This window comes from Stegodyphus dumicola, chromosome 3 (genome assembly GCF_044657685.1).
Source record: "Stegodyphus dumicola isolate Sdum_Otavi_A_Nest chromosome 3, ASM4465768v1".
Taxonomy (NCBI): domain Eukaryota; kingdom Metazoa; phylum Arthropoda; class Arachnida; order Araneae; family Eresidae; genus Stegodyphus; species Stegodyphus dumicola.
This window is the reverse complement of record NC_140770.1, coordinates 76,373,744-76,401,589: the sequence shown is the minus strand read 5'-3', so window position 1 is coordinate 76,401,589 and position 27,846 is coordinate 76,373,744.

The window sequence follows — 27,846 nt, the reverse complement described above, 5'->3', positions numbered from 1 at the left end:
CTGTGGTCGTGGCGCACCAAATTGGCTTCGTTGCTCATACCGGCGTCTTCTTTCAATGTCCGCCGTTCTTCTACTTTCAAACTGGATTGCTAGCTCAAATAAGTTTTCCAGTGTAGTCGGATTCCTTTATTCAATAAAGTCTTGTACTTGGGGAAGTAACCTCGGCAAAATCACTTGAATTATCTCAGGATCCGGACGGTTTCCATACAAGAGTTTGAAGACGTGAATTTTTCTTAAAATAAAGGTGGAAAGATTTTCGATTCGTTGCTGATATATGCTGAAATGTTCCGTTTCTAATGTTGCACGATCTCTTACGACAGGGAAGGCTTTTACTAAGGCGGTCTTAAAATTTTCGTAAGTATAGGTGGGACTTCCCGCTTGACCCAAGAGGCTTCTGCCTATACATTTGAACCAATTAAGCGCTTGGCCCCTCAAAGCGCTGGTAGCTAAGGTGACTTTCTGGAACTCATGCACTGGATACAGCATGAAACGGTCATCCAATTTTTCCAAAAAACTGGTTACCGGTGAGTTTCCATTAAATGTTGCTTCTCGTTTGATCGATGTGCGCATGGTCTGGACGATGTAACAAAATCCTTCCAGGGCGGCAGCTGGCATTTCTGGATTCTGAGCCGCTTCTGCAGGCAGCACAGGTTCTTCTTGAAACTCAGCCATGGTTATTCTTCTTCGTCGAGCGCCACTATCAGGTTCTGTGTTCCTCCTTACTTGCTTTGGGAACATTATATGTCCTGACTCGGAACAGGGAGCTTACTAAAGCTATGTTCAATAAATTTGGGAAGTAGACAATACACACAGGAAGGGTATACAAAACCCTTTATTTTTCTCTCTTTACAATGATTTCCGGACTTCGGAATACAGAGACCAACCGTTTATGGTCTGAACGTAGGAATATAAAAATATTAACTAAACTCTAACTAAACTAACTTTGGATTAATCAAACAAGTGCCTACTCCAAGATTGGGGGTATATTAGCAAAAAGCCGTATGTAGTACAGAGAATTGCTAACACTACGATACGTTTAAAATTATCAAGAAGATTAAACCTCTGGCCTGGAAGGCAACCAGCAACCGAGTAAAACTTCTAAGGCAAGCGGCCTGCTTCGACTAACTCCTTCCTCTCTCTCGCTTGGCAAAAAGCCACAACTTAAGTACTTGGCGTTCGCCAGACAAATTTGCATAAATAAGTTAAAGCTTTTAATTCTGGCCGGAACTAGAAAATAAGAAGTGATAGTAAAGATTTAAAATAAAATAAACGTTAGTAAAACTTAAGATCCTTACAACCTTTAATCAAGTTCCAGCCTAAACTTACCAACGTCTAAATAATAATGCATGGAGATTTATATTACGGAAACATTTTTAAAAAATGAACATAATCTAAATTATTAATTATATATAAATCAGAAATGGCGTCAATCGTGAGATTAATTAATTCAATGAAAAAATTAAATGAATAGCATTTCGACCAAGCGCACATTCTAAGACGAAATTTTGGACGCACCATTAGATATTAATCTGCTGTCAAGTAATTGGCCGTCAAGGAAGATAAGTGGGCAGAAGCATAGGCACCTGTAATATGTTCAGAATATTTTTATGTAATTATGTAAATATTATATCCACTCTGAAAAGAGTTGAGACATACCGATTCCAGAATTTCAAACTTCCACCCAAATTCTTTGGACAAAAGCTCTATATTCACATATGACGGCAGGAATTATATCGCCGCGCTCCTACAAGAGACAGGCATAAGAAATGAATAAAAATAAATTCAATAATAAAGTCCGCGAAAGAATATCCAAGATCGCTGTTAATAGTGTATGCGAAATTCTTAATATCCACATAACAATTCTTGCAAATTATTCTCTGCTACATTCAAAACAAGGAAATGCACGCATTGTAGCTTAGTTACAAACCTTCAGTTGAAACTGTCTAGCATTTGTTACTGCTGTTCTGTACCATTTTCAAAGAGATATCAGAAAAAAAAATCTAATGTGAAAACTACATGACTTCCTCGTATGGCCTATTTATGCACATGTTTTGCTACCTATTTAAACTTATTTTCTCGATTCTAACTTAATTAACCGATCATTCAAGGCAAATTAAAAATGACGTCAAAAACTACAAATTTTGAAATATGCCGGTGAATTTTAGCCGTACTTTAGTGAAACGTTATATATATATATATATATATATATATATATATGTTTCGTAACGAATATAAAACTTCCCCAATTACAAGTATAGGAATAGAGCGACCGCATTGGAATTTAAATTACGTTATTTGTCGAAAATTAAATTTTTCTGGTTTGATATTGGAATAAAAGGAATATTTGTTCTTTTAAAACACTTTTGAATTTGGAAGTGTATGATTACGATAAACTGTATCGAAAGCAAAGGCCACGTAAGGACCTTTAAGTCGAATAAGTGGGGTAGGTATTTATATACATATATACAAAGAGAGAGATGGACATTTTTGAATCTGCGTATTTAGAATAAAAAAGGGAGAAGTGATCCCATATAAAAAATTTCAATGCTTTGCGTCTAATCTTTTTTTTTCGGGGGGGGGTATGTGAGATACATACCTACAATCGTACGTAAGTACGGACGTCTCGAAAAAAACCATTTAGAATTTATTTTACAAATCGGGTTAGAATAAAGTGGCTTTTAGTCTGTTCACATCATACAAGAAATAGTCAAAATGGATTCGGCAACGGTCAAAATGAGTATTTCCTTTGAAACCTAATAACAAAACTTTGCTGATATTATATTACTTGCTTTACTTCGTACAAGAAAGTAAAAAGTGTTCGATTCTAGATAATTATTAGTGACCCCAAATCAAGAAAGTTAGGAACGTGTGTCTGATTCCATAACTAAATTCATCTCCGGTTAATCCCCAAGCGATGGGCAAAAAGGCCAAATTTTTCCTCTTGAGTCGCTCCCAGTCAGGAGAAATCTAGATACACAGGTTACGGCATAATTCCGATTGCTCAGATAAAGTGTCAAAGCTTCGGCCAGTGTGACACGTGTCATGCAATATTAATGGCCGATTTCTCAAGGCTGAGTGGACTGGCCAGTAATCTTGGAGATGTGTCAGACCTATCAAAGAACAGTGAAGGACCTAACCTTTATCCAAAGAGAGTCTTTTCCCGGGGCCTTAATAAATGCTCAGATGTTCCGTAGAAAGGGGACTCAGCAATATTAGTTTCAGGGAAGTCTTTTGTAGGGGCTGAAAGATACTAGATTTTTGCTGTTTGCTGCTAGCACAGAACCTCACGTGATGGTAAATAAATATCTGTATGGAAAATGTGTAAAAGACTCAGCAATGTAATTGTTTTAGTGCCAAATTGTTGCAGCTGAATTAAATTTGTAATTTTTAAGTGCGTTATTAGAAACTTACGAAGTCAATGTTTCTGGGAAAATAATAATAATAATAATAATATTTGTTTCTCGTTACATTAATTTTCTATTCATGAAGCATACTGAATGTTAGAAAACAAATGCTGATTTTACTTTAGTAAAAGAGCTCTCAGCGATTACCTTCTTCAGCTGCAACTAAATGAAAAGCAAATAATTACCTATATGTTATTGCTTCCGGTACTTCTTTCATATAGCTGTTGTAGCTGTAGAAGAGAATGCATTTGAATAGCTGAAAGCATTCTGCTATACTGAAATCTATTTCAGTCAACACTGGGTTTTTCTTACACTCTGTTTTATTTAGGGTGTCATTTTTTTCATGAACCATATTGTTAGCTGCATGATATACAGAGACTTATCTCCAATTAGCTTAACAGCTAGTATTATCCTTCGATATTATTCAAATTCTACAAAATCCTTAAAAGATAGCTTCAAAACTGAATTAACTGTCAGTAATTTTGAAATTTATAAAGAACAGATAATTTTAGCTTTTTCCAAGCCTTGATTTTGTCATATGTATCAAAATAGTGTATATTATTTAATTAACTTTAGAAAAACGTAAAATTTTCTTTAACTGAAAAGGTTTCATCTTTTCCCGATGGATTAATTGCTTCAATTCTTCAAATTTTAATAATTTCCTAATATTAGGGAATACTCTGACGTTTTCTTTGATCATTTATTTGAAAAACTGGCACTTTACACTAATGTATATATAAAATGTCTTCCTTGAAATTCCGTCCAAAGTTAATTTTCAATACTTTAAAATGGAAAAAAAAACCCACGGTTCAAAATTAATAATTTTTTCCTAGTACTATGGAGGCTTAAGATCTTCTTTCAATGTCGACTTTAAAAAAAGGAAGGATAAAGAAACTTGAACATTCTCAAAGAATTAGAAACAAATTTAAAGTATACTGTTTTTTAATGTCTCAAATATATTCGATTCCGAAAAACGTAATTTCAGTTGCTAGGAAAAAAAAATTAAAACCTAAAAAAACGAGTTAAAAAATTAACTGTAGGAAAATATCAAAGTTGACTTCCGGAAACTACGATTAAATATATTTTTCTTTCAGTAAAAGTAAATTCGGAACATCGAAAAATGATTGCATTTCTCGATTTTAAAAATTAATTGCTAATTATTTCGGTTTCTTTGGAAGGGCTATTGCATCCTTGACGTCAATATGTAAAGTTTAGTTTAGCTAACAGGTTATTTTTATGCTAATTATTTTTTTCTAAATTATATTTCTTTTGTAATCTTTTGCCAAAATAAAAGTTAGGTTGAGTTTAAATAGCGCGCGAATGTGTAAATTAGAGAGACATCCATGGCACCAGAAAGGAGTCCATTTTCTCACACGTCCACCTGTCTGTCGATCTGATTGGTAACTGTTTTTTGTATTTGAGAGTTTCCAAAGTTAGAAACTGCTATAGCGGGAAAGGGATTATTAGGACCTGGAGATTACTCTTCGACACTGTACATTTCTCTTATTTTCAAACAGCGGTGATAAGTTTTGTTAAATTTTAGTTGCAATAAAACACGTAACTTTTCATAAATCTTTAGTTAAGTTATATCTATTGTATCTGTTCTCTTTGGGTTTGAAATTCTAGATAAATGAGAATATGACATTTCGTCTAGAACAGTGTAAGGTTTAACAGGTGTAGTCCAATATTTAATTAAATTTGCGGGAAAGTTACTCGTCCCAATCACGAAAGTCATGGCTGTTTATCTCTTTCTCCAAGAACATTATTCTTGGAGCAGTAGATAAAAGCATCAAGCTGAAGACAAAGAGGCTGTATGTTCTATCCTCAGCTGTCAGCATCGGCCAAATGAATACGTACTTTACAGTTGCCCTCTATTGGCAAATATCACGAATAAAATGTTTGCCTAAGCCAGACACAATGAAGTAATTGGTTGACAGCGCCAATTATAAATGGCGTCACTACACCGACTCTGATCAAAACTCAACCAGTGGGGGAAGCACCTAACAACACGGCTGCAAGTTTATCCTTACGAATATTATTAGAGTTTACCATGCAGTGATACTGTGAAATAATTTTTATTGTCAGATTCGGCTCTTGACTGATTTGGTAATCGATTTGATAATGTAATCATACTGTTTCAAATATTATTGCAAATCTTTTTCTTTAATTCTTTATTTATTTAAATACTAATCCATTTTATACATTTTTGTTTTATTTTCAATATTGTACTTACAGCAACTGTAAAAGTATAATATTTAATTTTTGACGCTTGTCTCAAAATTAATAAAAAAGCGTTAAGGAGTGATCAAAACTAATATTTTTCAACATACAATGCATGATCTACGTTGAGAGGTTAGGCACTGGAGAATGCAAAATATACACATTCTCTAAATATTCTACATTTTCTATAGATGGAATTGACATGAATATTGTTGGAGCTGCTTTGTTTCATTCAATTTTTGTGCCAGTATGACACGTAGTTTCAGGAATTGATACCATTTTCGGTGAAACACCATAAAATCGAAGGCGCAGGCATTGCAGTGTTGAAGATGTGAGGAAGAAACGGCGGTCTGATACGTCTCGGATAGCTACCGTCCAACTGCGGTAAAGTAACCTTGGAGCCATTTTTTTTTTAAATATAGACTACCATGTTAGGAATGTGAAAAGCAGATGATGGTTGGCGATCGTACTTTTTGCCAAAGCCAAACGATTTTTTTGCCTTGCCGGATCGCCCCTTTGCTGCCTGAATGAGCGGTGAGATTTATAATTAAGAATGATAGCTGTTTTAAATCTTGGTGTTATTATTTTGTATTTGAAGAGTATTTTGTACTTTTAAATTCATTGAATCTTTAAAAGTTGCTTTTTTAAACTATTGCGCTTTCGAAGAAATAAGTGCTTTTTTACCAAAAAATATTTCGAAAAGATAGAAAAATCCGTTGCAGGAAAAGAATGGCATATAAAGTTCTATAGGTTTTTGAGAAGGAGGCAGTTTCTGAAAAGCTATGTATTCCTACTCAGCAGGAACAGAAAAGAATAGCTGCTACAACTGGTGAAGTGATGAGATCAATTATGGGAATAAAACATAAATAATACTTTCTAATTCAAAATGTAGGCTAACAGTACTAAATCAAGAAGGCGCTATGGTTATGTTACCAAGGAAGAATGGACTTCACCTTATTTGAAGAATAAAAACTTCGTAAGCCATGAGACTCAAACGGCTTCTTCTCGAAGCCGAACAGTACCGTTTCTACTCGGGTACTCGTTTACGTGTAGGTATTCAGCCGCTGTAACATAGCAGATTTTTCAAGTAATCGTGTTATTGCCAAGTAAGGCCCCGAAATGAAATGTTCTTGAATTAAGCTCCTTTGGAGAGTCGAAATTAAAAACCGTTCCCACGGTTTCATGCTTGTTTTTATAAACAATTTATATTATAAACTTTATAATGCCAGTGTGACATCACCTTCAGCTCCGCGGCAAAATAAGCGAGCTATAGCAAGAAAATGATCGGCCATCCGTAATGCAGTTGTCCACTTGCTGGTAGAAATGCAGTTCTAGCCAGTAAAGTATACCAGTTTCGAAGACAGCAAATAACATGTTTGATTGTGACATAGCACCACATTTAATCAAAGCATTCTTATCTGTAATGTTGCATTATTAGCAAATATTCATTACATTACAAAGACTGGAATTTAAGCAATAGCGCAATTTTCCTAAATGATGCTTGTCGATTTTTTCCCCCTTACTATCATTTTTTTTATCGAAAATGTTACTTGATACAATTTAAATCTGAATCTTGTTGAAAAATAATGTTCATATTTCATGCTGTTATTATAAGTTTATCTAAGTTTGCATTGCTTATTCTAATCTACTTTGTTTCTAAAATTTTGAACTATCATAAGCGTCAGAAAATCAAATAGAAAATATAACAGAATTTACCGAAATGGAATTTCAATCGAATTCTTTCCTCAGAACAATTAGAACTAAAATCTCTGAGGCTACTTATCAGCACGGAGTTTACTTTTTATATCAGTAAATAAATATTTTATTGAATATTGTTAATGTATCAGAAAGTAATTTCCATTAGGAAAGTTAATATTATGGCTAATACAATTTTTGTTTGGCAATACTAAAAATGGCAAAGAAGCGTTATTTTAGAAATGCGCAAGTGAATTAACTATTCTAAAAAAATTCAAAAATGTTATTTTGTATGGAAACTTTGTTAACTAAAAACATAATTTAGAAAATAAAAACGAAATAAGAAATATAATAATAATAATTTTATCTTTAAAGAAGAATCCTCATAAAATAAAAAAGCTCTTTTCTGAGTTTTTAACTTCATTTATTAATTTAAAGCGGCTTTGAATCTTATCTTCTATTCCACTTATTTCTCACGTCTCACCATATTTAAAGTATTTTCAATTTTTATTTGCCTTCAGGCCCTACTGCTGTGTCTCTGATTTCGTTTTCATGCGTTGTAAAGACAATAGAATGGGAATTTCTCTCGAAAAGCAATTATTTTAGCTTAACTGTTACTCGTCTTTATGTTCCCTTTCACCGCAAATAATATGGAACAGCGAATAATTAAAAGAATTTATTCATGAAAATCTTTAAAACTCATTATTTGTGCATAAAAGTTGAATATGTTCAGGGATAACAATAAATGAGAAAAGATCGATAAGTTTATTTAAAGAGTGTGTGGGCTGGAAAAATTCCGTAGTAGTCAGTTGAGATAAATTAAATTCTTTAAGAACATGTTCTGGATGATATTTATAAAAATGAACCGCATATTGTTTCGAAAATGTTAACTAAGTTCACATATTCAAAGTAACAACCTTGAGAGATGGTTTTAAAATTAAAAAGAAACTAAATGGTTGCTGGAAAATGTTGAAATCATTATTCCAATGATTGTTTAGCATACCCACTTCGTTTGTTTGCCATCTGTCGTAATTAGAAATTCAAATATTAATAACTGAATATTGTATTTAAATGTGCTTGTTTATAAGAGAGTGTTAGGGAATTTAAAGTAAAGAAAGGTCTAAAATAAGTGCAAAAATTAAAAGTTGAGCAACACTTATATGCCTCTTTCTTTTTATTGTAAACGAATTTTGCTAAGACTAAAACAGGTTGAATTTCCTGAGAAATTTACACAATGAAAGTATTATAGTATGAATTTTAAATAGAGCTAATAAATGTTACAGCTCATGACTCAATATAATCTTAGCATCATAGTGAAATTGCTTAAGTTTTCAGGTTTGTTTCCACTTTATTCATAAAAGCAATCTGTTTAAGGAAACACAATACAGCTCTCCTCGTCTTCAATAGTGTATGCCACGAGGTTACAGAAGTAAATAAATAACTCAACAATGCAATAATAACGCTGTAAGATATATCTTAATTTTTCTACAGTTAATTTTTAGTTAAAAGTTGCTTTCCTATCTTCTATAATTTCAGCTTGCAACTTCCGGCCAGAATGTATTTTCAGAATCGCGTTCGAATGCAAATGTGGAGAAGTATTTAACTGTGAAGTTCTACTGACTTCGTTAGAGAGACAGAGATTCTGACTAGCGCGCGTTCGTTTTCTTAGGCTACTCTCTCTCTCTTAAGCTATTATTACGCTTCGCCGTACTTTAGGCCCTTGATAGCTTCGCCGTTATTTAACTTTAAGGGGAAAACTCTGTTAGAATCTTGATAGCTTCGGCTATATCTTTTTAGTTAAGATTAGTTAAGTTATATTTCTTAGTTCCTGAGTTCAAGCTCAAGTGCAGGCTTTATTGTAACTCCAAGCAAGAGTCGACTGTTAAACTTTATTTGGAATAATAAAGGGTAATTAACCTTTCTCGAGTTTTTTTTATCTGTCTACTGAACTAAAGCGAATATTCGCGTACCTGTTAACGTTCCTCAACTTTAGCTGTAGATTAAAATTCAGGAATCTCACAATGCATTACTTTCTTTCTTTCTTTCCACCGACAGCGAGGCAACCGTTCCACTGGGGCTGTTAGCATATCGGCCAAATAGCCCAGCTGACAGAATTAACTTGATACATATACACTTTGGTACATATTGTGCTCAAGACGAGTGCTGGGGGCGGTATAAACAAATGCTGGGCGCGACAATAGTGCAGTGATGGAAGAAAGGTGCGTTGCGGGTGAGGAGAACAATTTAAGTTACATATTTACAGACTTATGGATAGGTGCTCAAAAAAAAGGCATTCACAACGTGAACAATAAATGAGTACAGTGCAATATATGAGCAATTAACAGAGTGACTGATAAAACAGTAAAAATAATATCTAAAATAAGGCTGAATAGCAATACTAAAAATACTAAAAAGCAAAATAATACATAAATAAATATGGCAAAACAGTGGAAATATTACATAAAATAAGGCAAATTCAAGGTTCACAATTCAGGGTTTACAGTTCAAGGAGATAATTATAAACAGGAAAAAAACAGAAAAAGCTAACTTAAGATAAAATAAATTCATTACAGGTACAAAGCATACGGGGGCTGTGCTGGTGAGGAGGATGGCAGTTGAGAGTTACTCCAGCCTGTCTGAAATTTTGCGTGCAATATTTACGCAATCGCATATGCGTTTCAATGCATACCGATTTTTCGAAGTAGCTTCGGCCCATGTGGACCGCTACTGGTTGCCTAAGATGATGTTCGGCAGTCTCTCTGCAAGCGAACAGATAGTAGTCCAGATCACCTATTATATCACACGAGCAATGGTCGTTTTCGCGTCGTCTGAAGCGATGCAGGTAAGTCATGAAGGGAGCATGCCCTGTTAGGCATGAGTGAAGTGAGGTGAACCACTTTTTAGAAGCCAGCAGACTTTTGAAAAAAAAATCTATGAACTCTTGTGCCGGTGGTCTCTGTCTCCCACAGATGTTGCCAACGTTTCAGTAATTGTCTCTCGAGCTCAGCTTTTAAGAACGAGCCCGGGAAATGCATGTCAAAGTGTGCAAACGTGGGGGTCAGTTGCTGCTCTTTTGGCTATTGCATCTGCAATTTCATTACCCAGTATTCCGGTGTGGGCTCAATGCATTACTGTAAAGCATAATATCTAGATCTAGAGAAAATACAAAATATGTATAATAATACAACTACTACTAAAATATAATTAATAAAATTTCAGCAATAGTAATAATGTAAGGAAAATATATCACCATTATAATAATAGAAGATTGCGGAAATAATAATAAGACAAACAAGATATAATACAGCAATAATACAATACAATAATACATAAAGTAATAAAACATAAATGAAATAAAATAAAAATATGATAATACAAATAATAATACATGAAAATATGATAATACAATGATACATAAAAATATGATAATACAATGATATTTACAAATATGATAATACAAAGATTACAAAAAATTATGATAATACAATGATACATAAAAGTATGATAATACAATAAATAATACATAAAAATAGTAATACTAATTGTTTAAGTAACAAATACAGTTGCATAAGGCAGCAAAAGCCTCAGAACTTTTCATAAAGCCGGAGAAACATAGGAAAGCAGAGATGCCTTAAACTCGTCGTAAATGAGTTTCCTGACATAACCTGTAGTACATTAAGATATTCCCTACATCTTCTACAGCATCGCCGTGAACTCACTGGTCGCGATATTAAAATGAAGTACATACTTTCTGAAATTCCTCTGACTAGTTAAAATCTGAGTTAGCCCATAATTCAACTGAATGTACCTACACATAACGTTGAAAAACAGTTGGGAAAACCCTCCTTGTCCACTGGGCCATCGTGAAGCAAGGTATCCTGCATTCCACTCAAATACAGTTTTATCCCGAGCAATATGCTTACAATAAGATTTGGGAGCAGACATCATTAAATGAATATCTCGATAAGTTGCTTACGAAACCATTCTTTCATTTCTTTCATTATTAAGAATACTATTATTACCTGGAACGTAAGTAGACTGAATGTCGGCAATTGTTCAAACGCACATGAAATGGAGTAATTTTCCATCAGTTTTCTGCTGATAGTCTACCACATAAAAGAAAGTGAATCTGTATAGATAAACGTTTCATATTTATAGCAAGAGCTTTGTATCAATTTAACGCAAGAATTTAACTAAAATATTCGCCCTGGAAAACTAAGTATTCATTTGGTATTCTATAGTGGACAGTTACATTCTCTTTACCATCTTTATAGATGACAAATGCAAAGCCAAGCCTTTCATCTAAGGTACTACTATCAGTGAAACAAATAGTTATATATTCTTAAAAAATATCATTTTCAAAGGTAAAAACTGCCATAGATTTTTTTGTCTGAGAGGTGAGGCAAATTTGAAGGTATTACAAGGGTTGTCTTTAATAAAAAAATAATAAGCAGTTTGAAATAAAAACAGTTTGAACATCATTTTTAAATCCAAGGTAGCATTTACATTACTCGTACACAGTAATATGTTACCGCAACTGAAGTTACTTAACTGTGAGTTAAACAAAATGTCATTAATATTCGGGGGGGGGGTTGCGTCTCCTTCATACGGAGCGAAGAAAAGGAAATTGAATAAGATGGAAAATTTCAAATAAAAGTTATTGCTTAAAAATTGATGCATACATTAGGTACTCTTAACTAAAATATCACTAAAAAAAAAAAAAAAAAAAACACTACATTATGACTAAGCCAGAAGCATGACACAGTTAAAAAAGGCTGTGATAAATAAGATACAATAGATTATTAACCAGGATTATTATGCGGGTTTGGGAATAAAATTTAATATTTTAAATAAATGTAAGAATTTCTGATTATAATTTGTCGTGAAGAACAACTAAATAAATTGGTAAATGTGACGTAATTAAAACTAATTTTCCAACTGGCAAATTATGTATGCAATTATGCACAAATTAAAATTAATTTTCAAAATGCAGTAAGTTATTTGAAACCTTTAAACCTTTTGAGAAAAGCTAAGTTGAATATTTTTTTAATTTTTACTAAAATTAATACCACTACAAACATTATTTCCAAAAACAGTATTAAAATATTTATTGCCTTTACTATAAAATAACTTAATTTTCTTTTCATATTGTAATTATTAAAAATTTCTTCTTCTTTTTTATAGATTCCTTTGTATTACTTCCTTTGTAAATTATAGACTGTTTTGTTTTCCTTTTACAGTAGAAAGAAGGTTCATTAATATGGTCTACGACAACCTTCTAGACGCGTACCAATTTCCCACAGTATTTCGTTTCATAGATTTACACTAAAAACGGAAATTCTTCAGGTCTAAGATAAAAAATATTTCAAGTGAAGATAATTCACTTTTTTATATTGATTTTTTGTCACATGAAGACTAATGTTTTGAAATGTACATTTTAACTAGGACAAATTATCAACATCAGTAAGGAAAGTTATTCAGCATACATTCTAAAATATTTACATATCTTTTCCTGAAAACGTAGCAGGTAGGCTGTACGGGATTTTGTACCTTATGTATAATTCAAGTACCAACTTCTATGTAGTGTTTCCCATGAAGACCTTTTTGTCTAAAGTAAAGATAATTTCTAGTGTTTATTTAAACTAGTTAGCAATTTAATTACTCTTAATGTGTTGACAAATTTCTACAATTTTGTAAGAGAATAAGGAATTTTCGCATTCTGCATTGCGCGGCCTCGTGGTGTTCCGGCTATCAGTACCAAAATCCGGAATTCGAATTTCAGCGAGGGCAGAGCTGAATTTTTTCGTACAGTCCGGAATGTATCCGGCTCTGTAAACCTTAGTACTCTACAGCGTGGTTCCATTCAATACGAGCGTTCTAAGCAATGTAACTTAGAGAAGAGGCTTTTAGTAATATAATATTGCCTGAGAAATGAAAAATATGTAAATAATTAAACAAATTTTTAACATCAAACATTTGAAAGGGAAGAAATAGTAAAAACGTGCTGAAAGAAGGAATAGTTTCATATAAGATTAACGAGAATTTTTCTTTTTTCGCCCTAGGTTCTCTAAGAGGCGTTTATTTGTTTGAGAATAATTGTTTTTGTGAAGTTGCATTTTATAAAATCTATAAATAACAATAGCACAGAATTTTAGAAAAAGTTTAAAAATGAAATGTTATATAAAGAATAACACGTTTTTGGAAGAACTTAAAAAACAGAGAATAAAAGAAATGAATAATTGATATCGTTATAAAAGTCTGCGTAAGCCTAAAAAATTAAAATATTAGGATTAAAGAAGTAGCTGTGTGAAGGCAAAAAAATGGAAAATGCAATGCTTAAATTGCTTCTAATTACGATGTACTTTTTTTCCTTTTTGATAAAAAATGTGCGAAGTTAATGGAAAGGAGGAATGTTTCTTTTGTTTCTAGAACTATACAACAAAAAGTTGTATTTGCGTTCTATGCTTAAAAGACATGAAAAATATATTTACGAGTGTGGAAAACAATTTAAAAATGCAGAATTTAGTAAATCAGAATATGAGTTTTTTAGATCATAAATGGGCTTTGAAATATTTTTTTATTATTTATTTAGAACTGAGTAAAATTTAAATCTTGAAATAAAATGGTTTAATGAAGGAAGTACACAGATCTATTTTTTCCTTTCAATAAATTTGTTCAGTTAGTTAATTCCGTATAAAAAATAGGAGCACTTGTCTAAAAACCAACATTCTTATGAAGATAAGGAAGGATAATTTTTATTATAAGGAAAGATTTGAATCTTATTAAACTAAAAAGATGCTCTGAAGTTTCATCTCGATATTTAAAAATTTGAAAATGTATTAAAAGTGTTAGCTGAATTAACTAAAAGTTCTGTAAGCTATTTTCTTGTGCTTCCTATAGAAAATATAGTTTTTATCAGTAACTAAATTTTATCAATTATATTAAAGCATGAAAAAGCTAGTATTTGTCTTTAGTTCTAGTTGCCTTTAGTTCTACTAGTCGAAAAGATTCGATTCTGATTGAAAAACAAGTATGCAGGTACTGAAAATGTTAACACACTTTTCAGAAAGACTTCAGAGCGCTTAAGTAACATTTAAAATTTAAATATTCATTGTTTAGGCATTATATCGGATGTTCATTTTATGTATGGATGCATCGGACTATCGTGCTTTCTATGATAGTAGAGATTTTTGTAGAATTTTCAGGTGTACCTCCTTCCACTCCTCTTTATTAACTTTCCTAAGACCATCATTTATGGCAGTTTTATTTAAGAAAAAGCTCTTTAAGCAGGCAAAAATGTCAGTAGTCCATAAGTGAAATGTCAGAGAGCTTAGCACGTTAGAAACATCTACCGCTACACTTCCAACGTTTCCTAGGAATGCAGCTATAGTTTCGGAAGATTACTGGCGGCTTTCTTTTGGTGTAGTTTTACTTTTGAAAATTAGTTGAGATAAAGGAATGACATTTTTTCTATAAATATTGGATATTGAAACTTTGTTTGCAACGTCAGAACAAAGTTGGTACATAATCTGCTGCTCATTTTGGATAACAAATATACATTTTTACCTTTAGGCAATCTTAAGTATAATTTTAAGTAACGGAGACGAAGTTTTTGGCTCAAAATTTCGATAGTAAATTTTCAATGAATAAACATGAATTACGGTCCCACAACACGTTTTTACTGTTTTTACAATGATATCTGTGTGTCTGTGTGTGTATACGTGTGAATGACGTTTTCGACTAATCAAACTTCGTTTATATTAATATAAACGATTTTATATTAATATAAAATATCAAACTTCCGAAAATTTTCTGCAATTCGTATTTAAGCACTCTGCATTCACACAAAGATTTTGGGTAAAAGGGATCAGTTCGAAGTGGTACTTTAGTTGACACCCAAAACAGTCTTTAATGAACAACAAGAAGTAGACTGTACTTGAAACCCATAACAATTTGTAACCCAAAACTGCGTTAAAATATATTCCAGACTTTTCAATTTTGCATTTACAGCTTTTGTATCAATGGAAAAAAAAATGTATCAGATTTTAGTTAAAACTCCTAAACCTGAAGTGATACTTTAACTTGTAATATCGAGAGGCGCCACCTTGTCAGCAACTGTGGCAGTGACTGCTACTAAGTGTGAATTTTGACAGACACGTAAGGTTTAAAGCCCTTTTTATTCAACTTTTAAAATAACAGCTGCGTCCACTTGACGCTCACAAACTACGCCGACCCGGCGGTTTAACTGAAACAGAATGTAGAAATGAAAAATAATGACTGGATGAATAAATAGCGAAATCACTATCCACGAGGCTCTGAGATCTTAAACTAACCTAACCGCGTTCTAAAATACCGCTGAGATTCAGCGAGCTTACTAATTAAGCAGTTGAGAGATTCAGCAAAATTGCCGAGATAGGCACACAGGCCGACACGCGCGGTTCTAAAATTTTTACCTAGCAACCTTCACGTTCGCGATTCAAGAAGCACATCTACAATCTTGTTTCCCTTCTATTTAAACTCAACTTACTTCCGCTAAATTTGAATAGACTGCGCGCTCTACTACAATTTACATACTCTAGCAATTCTAAGTAAAGGGAAAGGAAAGGCTTGACAGGAAAGATAACTTAAAATAAATGTTAGTTAAAAAAATATAAACCCTACAAACTCATATTCTGAACCTTTTTGTATTCTAAAAATAGTAACTTGTATTTGCACTGCGTCGTTTCGAGAAAAATCTACGTCATATGACTCATATACATAATATACATAATTCTGTTGATGTAAATGAAACTAAAACTAAAACAGCCAATAGTAATTTAACAGCAATATTAATCATCCAATCAAAATGCATTGAGAACCAAAACTAACTCAATCTGAATTAAGATTTCACTCTGAACATAACGCACGATGGCTTTGCTCTTCGCGAAGAGGCAGCTTCTAAATAACTTTCCGCAATTTCAAGATCTTCTTCTAGACCAGTACTTTCGAGAACATTTGAGCATATTACGTAACCGCACCTATAAATGAAGAATTCGCGCCATTTTGCGTCAGAGGTTGCTTTTCTCCGCCTGCTGCTGAAACACCTTTTTGCTGCCGCTGTGTCTTTCTTTGTTTGAACAGTATGATGCAATAAATTTAACGTTAATCGTATTCAGTCTAAATTACTATCGCATATGCAATCTTAAATGATCTGCCATTTACAGTGAATAAAAATATGGAGCTAAAAAGTGAAATTCTTCTGAGTCGTCATTGGATTACACTCAGCCACAACAATGTCCGGAATTCTGATGTGACCAGATTGCCAAGCTTCACTCATGTGCCCAGCTGCCATAATATTATATATATATATATATATCAGAATATATATAAATAAAGCACTATCTCGGTATCAGTGCCTTATTCGTTCCAGATCCTTGGATTTATTTCAAACTGTATGTATACGAAACGAACATTTTTGATAAGTTATATGTTCCTCAACAAAAATCTAATTGTTATTAGTATAACACCGTTTAATACTAAAATACAAATGCAGTGTGTAAAATATATGCTGTACGTAAAAGAAAATTTTGCCATATTTATTTACTTATGTTCTCAGGTCCCTACGTGGATCTGGGTGAGGGTCATCAGGTCTGACCTTTAAGAGCTTTGTTCCAATCTTCTTTTCAGAATGTTCGAAAATGTGACATTGCTGGGTCATTCCAGACAACGCTATTACTGATTGTTTAATCTTTGTAGCGATGGTTCCTTTATGCAAAATTTCTGACATCTCTCCATTTGGCAAAGAATTTCTTGATTAAAGAAGTTCGGGCTTCCTCAATCTTCTTCTCAACCGAGGTCAAAGAGAATGTTGCCATTTTCTCCTCTTGCTCAGGTTCCCACTTCGGTATCCCACTTCTACATCCTCCACATCATTGTCATCCAATCCTGACTCATGATTAACCAGAAATAAATATCCTTAGCTATATGCACAATAGAATATAATTACTATCGCACTTTTGCTTAGAATTGGTCGTAGCATTGTCTTGAAAAAAGTAAACAAGGTATTGTGCGCAATGGTAACTCATCAAGATCCAGTCTTATTTCAACCTTCACGTTCGTTTCAACCTTCACGTTCTTATTTCAACCTTCACGTTATTTCAAACAAATATCGTATATCAAACAAAATTTTGTCGTCCAAGCAGGAAGTATATCAAGTTGGACTTAATTTAAAGCGTATTTATGCCGAGGTATCACTTTATATACGACTTTTGTTTATTTAGAAGAAAGCTGCGATATTGATCATGTACGCTATTATCCATCGGATTTTCTTAAAATTGCATTAAGTAAACCTGCACGTTATCGTGCATGTTCATCAAGGATCATTTTTATATATATTTTCCATTTTTGCCTTGCTAGCATATAAATAATATTTTGATTAAGAAGAGCAAAAAGGAGCCACAATAGTCATTTAAGACATAATTAGAAAGAGAAAATTGCGAAAAGAAAAATCAAAACTAAGAGGCATAGGAGTTTTAAACTGCTGCACAATGTAAATTAAATTTTATCTATTTCCAGATTTCATATAAGTTATCTTCTTCAAAAAGAAGGGTGACAATTCCACAATGAGAGTGAAAAGACATTAAGTATTTTTGAAGAAGGAGACTTGAAAAATGAGTAATGCCTTCGTCGAGAATCGAACCACGGACCTCTCGAATACGCACTGAGCGTGCAGTCCACTACACTACGAAGGTACGATAAGGAGGCGGGAGAAATATCTTTATAAGAGAAAAAGTATGAAAAGAAAAAAGAAAAATGATTGTAACAAATTTTCTCGCTTAAAACAGTAACGTAATGTAGAAGTCTAATATCTTAGCTTTTCACACAATTCATATACATAAAGCGCTACTGCTTTTAGTCTTTACTTTTTCCCTTGATTTCAATATAATTTGTTGTTGCTTTATCCACTTTTCAAATTTTTGTTTTTGTCTGATATCAAAGAAATATATATATATATATAAATCTATAAAACTATCTGTATTTCCCAATAAAAATGAAAGTTGGTAGGGATCCCGCCAAACATGCAGCAGTCGTTCCAACGGCACTTTATCAATTTCCAGATAACATATGGATCTTTATTTAGATTAGCGTTTTTCAAGTGGGGACCACTTTTGTAAATAAGAATCTTCTGCAAACCACTTTGCACTTTTCCTCATCGAAAGCAATTTTATAACATGGATATTTATATTTTTTTATATTAAGTTAATAGAAGAAAACTTACATTTGTTTTTTAATAATTCAAGGTTTATTGAGTTGGCATAATCATTATCTTATTAACATTAGTTAATAAGATAAAGAATAAATAAAATAGAAAATGCTAAATGCTAATAGAGCATTTTAATGCTCACGTCAATTAGATGGATAGCCTGCCTATTCATAGATAGCTGTTCAATATTCGGATGCATGGTGCTATGTATCACCCAGTCGTAGTGCTTTAAATCTCTCTTTTGTTGCTAAGACTACAGCAGGAAGTCCATAGGCAGGGTAACCGAAAATAAATTTCCTAAGTTATCAGTCTTGGGAGAAAAAGCGATAGACGATTGCCATGTATAATTTCAAAACTCTAAGATTTACAACCATATTGTGGTATATGCAGTTAATTTGAATTTTACTTTTGTCTGTTTTTGAAAGCCTAAGATTACTTGCAAGGGAGGTTTCGAGAACTTTCTATGGTCTGCGCACCACACGGTGTTAATGAACGCTGCGTTAGATAATCCCAAATCACTCTTTATTTAGTAATATAAAAAAGAGACACAAATTACTGATAAAGCGTATAAAATGTGTATAAATAAGAGCTTAAGCTTTTTTATTACCTTACATTAACATTCATTAAAACTTGCGCCAATGGTTCTAGCGGTTAAAAGTATCTAATGGTATTAGCTACAAAATAGTCATCTTTGTAAACTTCCGCTTCATAAATAATCTAAGCTGCGTCGGTCTGTTCCCTGTAACGCATTTGTTTGTTTTAGAGATCTTCCAGTGTCTTGAGTATAAGCATTTTGAAGTTTTGCGTACAATGATAAATCCCCGTGGTTATAGAAAACATCCATTGCTATACCTTCTACAATAACTGTGCTAACATGAAGATTACCATTGAAAGAATGCAAGCAAATAGTTATAATAGAGCACAATCAGAAGCTGACAATAAGTGATGTGGTTGATGAGACTGACTGCCGTACCGACGGGCCCGAGTTCGAATCCCGGAAATGGCATGGATGTTTGTAAACGTATAGTGTCCGTGCGAAATGGGGGCACTCGAAATACAGGGCGAGCTGAAAGTCCTCTCGAGAGGTTGATGTTAGTGTAAGAGAGGTGGGAGACCTTCGGATCGCCCTTCGGGATTCCTGAAAATTGGGGCGTAGGCTGAACAGTTAGTTAGCTAGGTTCAGCAATACCTCAATTAGCTCTGGTACTCAATTAGCTCTGGTGGTGCTGACCTAGCTTCTACTTGTACCCGTACCTGTACCTGTAATGTAAGGTCCAAATTATAATAATATATTTTTTCCAAAATGCAAGAGAACACAGCAAAGCAAAATCGTCTAAAAATATGGGAATAGCCTCTGTAGCAGTTAATTTATATCCTTCATCCCAAAATTAAAACTGGCTCATCGATAATTATTTGACCATATATTATCGATAATTATTCTACCATATATTTAAACGAACAAAGAAAAGATTTTACGCTTGTGTTATGATGCCACATTTATAATATATACATAATTGGAGCTAAGAACAAACCTAAAAATTAGGAATAGCCCTTGTAAGAATTAAGTTAATTTTATTAACCGTTAAATTTTGAGTTAAACTTCCTTTCCTATCGATTCTTAATTTCAACTTACCACTTCCGGCCAGAACGTAGTTTTAGAATCACGTCTGAATGCTGATGAAGAAGAGCGGTATTTAACCATGAAATTCTACTGTCTTAGTGAGAGTGAGTGAGTGAGTGAATGACGGAGGACGTGGGCAACATCCCTCTACCGTTACGGTTAATACTGTTTTAGTGAGAGAGATACCAGATATTCTGGCAAGCACGCGTACGCCTTTTTAGGCTACTCTCTGTTAAGCCATTATTTCGCTCGGCCGTACTTTAGGCATTTTATATCTTTGCAGTCAATTAGCGTTAAGGGGCCAACTCTGTTAGAATTTTGATAGCTTCGGCTATATCCCTTTAGTTAAGATTAGTTTAGTTTAATTCTTAGTTTCTTAAGTTGAGGCCCGAGTGTTGGCTTTATTGTGTAACTCCACGACGGAGTTTTGTTAAACTTTAGTTGGAATAATAAAGGGTTATTTCACCCTTCTCACTTGTTGTTTTCCAACTCACGAACTCAAGCGATTATTCGGTTATCAGTTCTTATTCTTCACTCTCAACGGTAACTTAGAATTACACAGTGGAGAATCCTACACCCTGTTGCTCTAAACCATGGGTGCCTAACGTGCGAGCCAAAAGTCTTCAAAATGCGGCCAAAATGCAAATAAGGAAAGTATTTAAATTTATACATTTTTATTTAAAAAATAAATGTTTAATTTTGATTCGTATGTAATAGATTCTTTGGCATTTATTTTAAAATAAAATTAAAATAAAAACATCTTAGTATGCCATGATGTATTAGCTGCAAAGTGACCATTCAACTGAAAGAAAAATTTGAAAATGTTTCTTTACTGAAGTTTTATAAAGATTACCTACCTGTCAATTAATATACTAATTTTCACAATCATGCTTTATTAATGTTCTTCAGCTTTTGGCAGTCCCTATATTTGTGAACAATTATTTAAGAATGAATATAAAAAATAAAAATAGGACAAAGGTCACTGACAATTCAACCATTTCATTAATTTGAATTTTTTCCATCTTTATGAAATCTAAACTAAATGAAACGAAAACATTACATTATTTACAAATACAATATCCATTATATATTATTATTTATGAAATCCAAAATAAATTAAACGAAACATTACATATTTATTATTATTTACAAATTAATAATAATTATGTACTTATACATATCTAATTTAAATTTAAAAAATTAATAATAAAAAGAATTTATTTTAATAAAAAACATAGAGATAATTTTTATTTCAATTTGTTAGAAATATTGTATGTAAGGCCCCGTAAGTTGTTTTCTTTGCAATGCACCCCCGCAAATGTTTTTCTTTTGCAATGCGGCCCTCTAAGGTCATAGTTTAGACACCCATGCTCTAAACTTTTTCATACTTCCTTTCTTTCCGAATTAATTAGTTTATATAAGGTGCTATTAACTCTTCCTGCACATATGTATTTACTTAGCATTTTATTTCTTTTTTTATTGAAACTAAAGGTTAAAAATTATGAATCACAGTTATTATTTTACATTTTGGTAGTGCAGCGGTTAAACGTTTATAAGCCTTATATGAGCCTAGTTCAAATCAAGAGTAAAAGATGAAATATCAAAGATAAAACTAAAATAGTTTTAATTAGCTTTTTTTTCACACAAAATGAAAGAAAATGTTTTTCCCAATATGTGATGCGTATGGTTCTACAAAGTTGTCAATATGTGTGAAATATTAAGCATACGTTTTGACAATACAAATGTGAAGAATGTATTTTATATCTTGTCAAAGAAAATGAGAACAAGAAAAAACTGCATTTATAGTGTATGTAATGTTCTTTATAATCTGCTCCTAAGTAAGAACTCAGTTTTTTAAAAGTTGTTGCTATAGATAAAAGTTTTTATTCCTATGTTATTATATAAAGGTTTCAAAAAATGTATCATGCTATCACAGGAGAATATCTTTTACTGTAAACAATCTAAGTATGTATTCTACTGCTAGTCACCATGTTTCATCTTTATGTAACTTTTTATAGATCCTCAATATCATTCATTCGACTGTTTAATTAATTTTTGTCTCAGTTCTTGAAAACTGTATTAAATTTAAATTCTAGAGAAATTTATACGATTCCTTCTCAGTAAGGTTTAAAATGCGTGATTCTAACAAAGCAGCGTGTTAAACAAAGCAGAGGAACGAGCATTTGTATTTCAAAAGAGAAGAATTTAATAAATCTTTTTCTGTAAATAAATGTGCATTTCACTGCAGTCTTATTATTTTTTTTTATTTATTATTTTTAATACTATCTTAGAGAACTATCAGTTGAGAAATTAGTTGTTTTTGAAAACTCCTACATTTAATGCAAAATAAATTGCGAATAGAAATACTTTAGTTAAAGATTTTAATCATGACTTTCTCAAAATATCTAAATATTTAATTCTGGATTTTAATCCTGTTTTACCAAAATATTTAAAACCTTTAGTCAAAGATTTTAATCCTAACTTTTTTAAAATGCTCAAAACATCTTATTTTTTCGCCAAAAGTTTTTAAATAAGTCTGCATATTACATGATATCGAATTAAGTTCAGAGGAGAAGACTGTATCAGATGATTCCTAAATAGCTAATTAATTTATTCAACAAAAATAATAACAACAATAGGAAAATAGAGAAAATATACCAAAACAAACAAGTAAAAAGATATTTACAGTGCAAATGTGATGAAATCTTATTTTCACTTTTTTGGGGGGACTTGAAATTTCATTAGAATCTCTTCGCTGGTATTGGCCATGCTTCAGATACCTTGAGAAGCAAAGAAATTAAATAAACACAATTAACAAGCTAGGCAATATATTCATATTAATCCGGAAACTTTCAAAAATCAGTTCTTCTTTCCCCCAAAAGGATGGAGTAAGCTTCAATTCTAGCAACCCTCCTCTCCAATGTCGCTGCATTTTCTGCTTTTCCCTCTCCAGGTTTAATAACTGAGAACAGGTGCTATGCCCTGTAATTACGAACCAAGTGACAAAGACCTTTAATTAAAGAAAAGCATAATTATGATGTTTTATGTGTGCCTATGTTACGTTACGCTTTCCCGCTCCGATAACTATGAAAATCTTTTTGAATAATCGACCGTTGCCTGTGTGGAAATATTTTTTTTTTGTGTGTGCATTAATGTGGGCGCTAATTTCCCCCAAAGTGTATGCAGAGAGATCCTTTGTGAAAATACCCATGATGAATGATCGGTTCTTTAAGATAGTGTACTAAAGCAGAATATTTAATACCCACCCGAAAAGGGTATTTTATTTTGAAAGGAAATTATTCTATTTTACGGGAATTTCACTGCCTTTATTCTCAAATAGATTTATGCATTATATTGTTAACGTTTCTAAAGTGAACATATCTATAAGCAGTTCATTTGCATTCATTTCGTGAGCCCTCCTGGAACATGACATCGCATTATAAAGAATTATCGATAAAAATTTCTGCGTGAATACCAAATGGTTGGAAACGAATGCAAACAACAGTGTTGTAATCATTTAGTCTTATCATATGAATATGAAACTACTGGCATCCTCAACTAAAGCATTAATTATTTAATTATAAAAGAAAAACTTTAAATTTGAACATAAAGACTTGAGGCTTGTCAAAACTACAATTTCAATATCAAATATAATTGAAAAATTGAAAAACCAAAGAGAAATAGAAATTGGAGAGAGTTTAACTTAAAAATCATAAAGTCGTGCTATAAAAAAATCACTATTTGAAAATACGGCTTGTGTGCGTGAGTTTACTAATTCAGGTAAAAAAATAATTTAGCTTAAAATTTCATTTGAAATATACAAAAGCAATCTGAATTTTGTAATATTTATTCTCGTCAGTTCATAAACTCTGTAAATGCTTACATTTGCCACAACGCATCCTAACTGGGTAAAAAATCAGTAGTGTGTTTTCTTTTAAATTGTATAGTGATACTTAATAAATTTTTAAAATATACGATTTTATGTAATAACTTTTATATAAGTATACTATTTCTTTATTAGCTTCAGCTAAAGCACAGTAGAGAAAATAAATTTTAGATAAAATATATGTAACAGCTGTTTTATAATTTTTTAATTTCCTTGAAGCGTCATAGCTGTAATAGATTAGGTGGAAATTTCATGAATTAACTTAAATTGATTGTTTTAAGATAAAAGTTTTATTAGAATACTTGTAGAATAATTAGGTTATTTTGGTGCTGGAGACGTGAAAAATGAGCAATGCCCTTGCCGGGACTCGAACCTGGACCACTCGAATACGCGCCGAGTGTTCTAAAGTGACATCACGAAGGCATGCAGAAAGGAGAGAGAATACACCTTCTATATCCGCCTTTTAAAGGACGACTGGTTATTAAGGTGGTCAATTGCCAAATCCGGGTGGTGAAGAATCATCATCCACCACTTTTAGTTCGGGCGTCACTGCAGAGACATTAGTTTTTTTTTTTTTTTTTTTTTTTTTTTTTTTTTTGAAACAGTACACATGAAAAATGAGCAATGACCTCGCCGGGACTCGAACCTAGACCTCTCGAATACGCGCCGAATTTGTTTAAGTTACACCACGAAGGCATGCAGAAAGTTGGGAAAATATGCCATACATACTGCCCTTTTAAAGGACTACTGGGAATTTAGGGTACGCAATAGCCAAATCCTGGTGGCGAAGAATCATCATTCACCACATTTTAGTCCGGGCGCCACTGTAGAAAGATTAGGTTTTTTTTTTTTTTTTTTTTTTTTTTTTTTTGTGAAGCAAGAGACATGAAAAATGAGCAATGCTCTCGCCAGGACTCGAACCTGGATATCTCGAATACTCACCCAGTGTACTATCTTTACACCACGAAGGAATGTAGAAAGGGGGGAGAAAATGTATACCGGTAGCGTTACTATACTAGCCAGATATCCAGGCAAGAAGAATGACCCTGATTTAATTTGAGACTGCAAGTTTATATTGAATTAATGTGATCATCCTCATTAATTCCTTCGTACAACTTATTTGACAGTAGTTTTTCCAAATGATATTGTCACAGAAGTACTGACATGCGTAAGCTTCTGTCGATCAATATGCACACTTGCCGCTTTGTCAGTATGGCTGAAATTATGCCAGCTACCATAATCTTAAGTCCGGATTTGAATATAAAAATATCGATCTTAATCGATATACCATTTTTACTTATAAGTGATAAATGACTGTAGAGCTGAACTGAAGGAAAATTTGAGACATTTTGTAAGTAATAAGGAAATGCAATGGAATAAGGACAAGGTTATTATGATTATTTCTTACAGAGAAAATTCAATTTTTGATGGCAAAACGACAATTTTTTAAGGTTTTTTTAAAAAAATGGAGAAATATTTGTCAATTATAATCGATTTGAAATAATTATGTTCATAATAAAACAAGATTCTAATGAACTTGGAGATCACAATATCAAAAGAAGCCATTTTGGGGAAAACAAAGCATTTTTTGTTTAGCAATATGGCGTGATTTAGCGAAGGCAAAGAGTCAGAAAATAGTTTACGATAAACAATAAAGTGGAATTCTTGCTTACTGTTAGAATATCAAGGAACGGAAGACAAATTCCAAATTCAACTTTAAAAATGTACTGTATGCTAGGATCAACTGAATCCATAAGAAATAAAACACCTGGTTAAATATTTTCATTACCATAAAAAATCGCTAATGTATCATCACCATAGAAGCGCTAATTTCATTATACTATTTAGTCATTTCAGCGCCTAAGAGATAACTTTAACAAATAACTTGACTTCAGAATATTGTAGCAAATACCAGCCTGAAACGATTACTCTTAACCTGGCAATGGAAATTATTTTGGAAAACGAAGTGTGCTTGACTTAAAGGAACGTTAGCGAGAGAAATTTAATCATGAATTTCATGCGTAAAAGGGATTTCTTGGAACCTGATTTCAAGGTATTTAATACCTTCTTCAACTGAAACAGTAGTTAGTAAGTGATTTAACATCGAACGAAATTATGACTGATAACTGGGAAGAAAAGTCCTTAAGTTTATCGACGACTTCAAAATAATTCTGCACTGTGTAAATATTGTTAGAAAGGATATCTGAAGGATAATAAAGTATTGGATAAAATCGAAAATATAATATTTGGCTAAAGTGGATGATGTTGTTCTTACGTTATAAACTATAAGACTAAAAGAAATCTTAGTTTTGTGGACTTTTGGTGGAGCAAAAAACCTTGCACAGTTAGCAATAGGTGAGATACCTGATTCTTTTAACTGAGTTTGGAGTATATGAGAGGAATTAATAACTATTTTATCTTTAGAGAGGTCAGAGGCGTAAGGATCTTCAGCGATACAATAATATGGACTTTGACTTATCAGTTTCATAACTCTAACAATTTATGTGCGCAATAACGATTTGCCCTTCCCGTATCAGCTTTGTAAATAATAATGATTGAATTTGTATGAATTTCACGCATAGCTTTCATTTTTGGTTGAAATTGAAATCGAACGATTAATTTATTTAAATTAGCGTTACTAGTAATTAAGTGGTGGATTATGTTTCCAAAATTATGCTGCATTTAAAAGCTTTTTGAACTGTTTCAACAATAAGACCATTCACTGATTGGAGGAGTTGAAATTTACATGACTGTGAAAAGTTATTTCAATGCTTTCATCTGATTCTGCGAAAGATTAACATTGCAGATATTAACTATGGAATTAAAAGTAACAGCTTGTATCATCAGATTTGAATTACATGACGGTGATGATGAACGTTTCAAAGTAAGAAATTCGTTACGACCCTGATATGCAATTTCGATTATTAAAGATGAAGATTTATGATCAACAGATGAAAAAACAGACAATTTCAAATAAATACAATTTTCAAATGAAGATTGTATAATTCATGATCATATTTAGAAAACTGAGCGTTTAATGTGATAAACAAGAGGCGATTTGAATTTATGCGTGATTTTGGAAACATGGCTAGGATATTAAAGATTAGATTTGGTTTGTATCAATTTTGGAATGGCTATCTTTGCATTTAAGCAAAAAATAGAAATAGCTCAAAAGTTTTATATGCTTCAGGCGTAACTTACAAAACCGATTGTTTTCTGATGATATGGCAAAATAAATGTGAAAAACTGTGAAAAAAGCATGAAACAGTTGGGGAAAACAGCCAAATGGTTAGAATACGAAAACTTAAAAATGGGTGTGAAAAAAAACGTTCTGAGTGATAAAAACTACAAAACACAGCAAAAGCAAAATACGCTTAATCGCAGTTTTGCTTCGTCAAGCCAACAAATAACCGTGATTACGAGCCTGAAGATACTGCAAACTTTCTATAAGGAGGGAGAGGAAATCATGATGTGGAAATCATAGTAGTTAATTATCGAATATTGCAAATAATTTTGCTTTTTTTCAATGCCTATCCCTAGAAAAATGCGTTTGGGTACTACAAGTTATCCCAAAGTAATAAAAAAAAATATTTAATTCGCTCCTTCCAGGTGGGGCTAGTTATTTGTAGTTCATAATTATTTTCTATCTATCGAACCGCCCTATTTCAAGATTTTATTCAGTTTGAGAAGAACTTACTTTTTTTTACTAACTAATTTGTTGAGATACGCATATACCCAGGATAATAATTATATCTAATTCTATAAATGTTTTGTCTTT